Source organism: Myotis davidii, unplaced genomic scaffold (assembly GCF_000327345.1).
Source record: "Myotis davidii unplaced genomic scaffold, ASM32734v1 scaffold238, whole genome shotgun sequence".
NCBI lineage: Eukaryota > Metazoa > Chordata > Mammalia > Chiroptera > Vespertilionidae > Myotis > Myotis davidii.
The window spans coordinates 7,174,225-7,174,501 of NW_006293779.1; the positions used below are offsets into that span (position 1 = coordinate 7,174,225).

The 277-nt window shown below is 53.1% G+C and overlaps 1 protein-coding gene across 1 annotated transcript in view; it reads right to left on the reverse strand.

The window, feature by feature from the left end:
* MFSD2B (major facilitator superfamily domain containing 2B) overlaps positions 1-277 on the reverse strand; it is a 13,954-nt gene that overhangs the window by 7,145 nt on the left and 6,532 nt on the right. The gene's annotated exons all lie outside the window — the stretch shown is intronic.

Below are 277 nucleotides of genomic sequence, written 5' to 3' on the forward strand. Positions count from 1 at the left end.
GTCCTCTCTCTCTGTCTCTCTCTCTGTCTCTCTCTCTCTCTCTCTCTCTCTCTCTCTCTCCCTCCCTCTCTCTCTCTCTCCCCCTCTCATTTTAAAACAAGCATTCATTGTTGCTGATTCTGTATGCCAGACCCTGATACGTGACCCTGAGCATCCACAGTGAGGGGCTTGGAGTGTGGGAGGAAGACAGATCCATGAGCACAAGTTACAGTGCGATGCGGGCTGACCCAGATAAATGTCAGAAAAGAGACAGAGGGGGGTGGGGGGAAGGGAGGGG